The sequence below is a fragment of the Gossypium arboreum genome, chromosome 1 (genome assembly GCF_025698485.1).
Source record: "Gossypium arboreum isolate Shixiya-1 chromosome 1, ASM2569848v2, whole genome shotgun sequence".
NCBI classification, from domain to species: Eukaryota; Viridiplantae; Streptophyta; class Magnoliopsida; order Malvales; family Malvaceae; genus Gossypium; species Gossypium arboreum.
In genome coordinates, this window is record NC_069070.1 from 23762887 (window position 1) to 23765417 (window position 2531).

Sequence of the window (2531 nt, forward strand, 5' to 3'; positions counted from 1 at the left end):
TTCTTGTTCCGTCCCTTGCTCTCTTTTTCTCCTCTAATTTATTTTTGATATCCAAACTATAATTACTTGATTTCTGTAACACCCCTAACCCGTATCCGTCGTCGGACTAGGGTTAAAGGCGTTACCAGACAAATCGAAATATTTTACAAACAATTATTATACATTATCCACAATCATAATCAAACATTACTATAGAGTCCCTTAAATAGGTCATCGAGACCTTAAGCATGCATTAGAGAGAGGTCGAGACTAAACCGAGCTCATACAATATTTTTCAAAGTTGCACAGGTCACACGCCCATGTGCCAGGCTGTGTGAAAATTAGGCAGGCTATTGACTTGGGTCGCACGGCCAGTCACACGCCCATGTGTCTAGCCTGTGCTCGAAATTGACTTGGCCACACGGCCTAGCACTCGCCCGTGTGTGTGACCGTGTAGTATGCTCAGAGTCATTTTGAAATGGTCCTCGAGCAACATGGTTGAGACATACGCCCGTGTCTCTACCTGTCTGGGCAAAAATAGGCCATTTAAAAGGCCAAAATGCCACCTATTAAGGGTCCTTCCTACAAGCAACAATTTAACATCAATTTCATACCAAATGCTCAACTATTTCACAACCAATACATACACTAATCATGTCATATCATTATCAACCAATCTTATGTTCATAACACATACCAATTCATGTCATTCCATAAGCTAAAACATACCAAAACATATGGTTTATAACCTTGATACATTCCATTCATTCTCATACCAAAACCTTACCCAATTCTAAAATATGCACATACCAAAACTTACCAAATTGATCATTTCTTTTGGTCAACCAAATGTATATCATATTGGCACATTTGCATCACATATCATATATCAAAATCAAACCATAATTCAACCATAAACTAGCCATATCACATAGCATGATATATACATTACAAAATATATCCAAATACTTCTAGCCTATACATGCCATACTCTTATATTCACAATGTCAAAAAGGTACCAAAATAAGGTTCGATAGTATGGTAACAATCCTCGACGATCCCCGAGCTTCTGGTAGCTTTGATATCTATAAAACAATGCAAACACATACAAAGTAAGCTTTCAAAAGCTTAGTAAGCCATATACAAATAAACTTAAAATTTAAAACATGAAAGCACCATCAAATTACATATACTCCATGACCAAATACTATCTCAAACCACGTAGTTCATATACCTTAAATATATTCTCAATTCATTTACACATATATCATATTTTCTCATACCATAACATATATAATCACTTGTACATATATTTACCTTTTATTCTCAACATAGTATACATTTCAAACGTACCTGAACCGGATACACATCACATATAATCATTCGTTTATCGGAATGGCCGTTGAACCGTTTGGAATCATAAGGATACACAGATAGCTCGCAAATCTCGTACAATGCCAAAGTCCCAGATGTGGTCTTACATGTAATCAAATATTGATGCCACTGTCCCAGATAGGGTCTTACATGAAATCAAATACGATGCCAATGTCCCAGACGCCATCTTACACATAAATCATAAGTCGATGCCAACGTCCCAGATGTGGTCTTACACGATAACACATATTGGATCCTATGTCATGACATATGTATCCTAACTATTCCTAGGGTTTGTACGAGGCTTTTCAGATGTCGGAACTTTGTTGATACTTTCTCGGATATCTCATATTCAAAGCATAAAGCCATTCATCATTGTTCAATAACATATAAGCATAAATAAACCATTTCAAATACATTTATTTGTATATAAGCTTACCTCGTACGGATTCAGATAGAAGGAATCGGCTACTCAACGACTTTCGACTTTCCTTGATCTAATTCTGTTTTATTTAGTTCTTGATCTATATAAATTCAAAGTTAACCCTTTTATTCACCAAATCATTCAAATCAATCCACAAACACACATTTAGGGCATTTTACAATTTAGCCCTCTTATTTTCACATTTTGACAATTTAGTCCCTAATCACAACAATCACAAAATACACAAAATTTGAATATACCCATGTTAGACTGAATTTTCATAGTGTTCATATAAGCCCATATATTTCATTTACTTCACATTTTAGTCCCTCAATTTACAAATTTCACAATTTAGTCCATTTTACTCAAATTCATAAAAAATCCAAAGACAAAATATATTAATCCAACATCAAGCTTCCATAAACTATCGTCAAACTTCATAAAACTTATAATTTCATCAATGGCTCAACTCAAAATCATCAACAAAATCAGAAATTGAGACATGGGATTGATAGTATACAAAGCAAGATAGTAAAAACATAGAAATTATCAAAAACGGATCAAAACACATACCTTAATCAAGGAAATCAATGGCCGAACCCTAGCTTGTATATTTCTTTCTTTTTCTTTGTGTTTTTCGGTTATGGATGAACACAAGTGACTTAATTTTCATGTTTTGTTTAATTAATAACCATTAATTCATCATTTACCATTTACCCTTCATTAATAACATATAAAATTTCATTAACCAAAG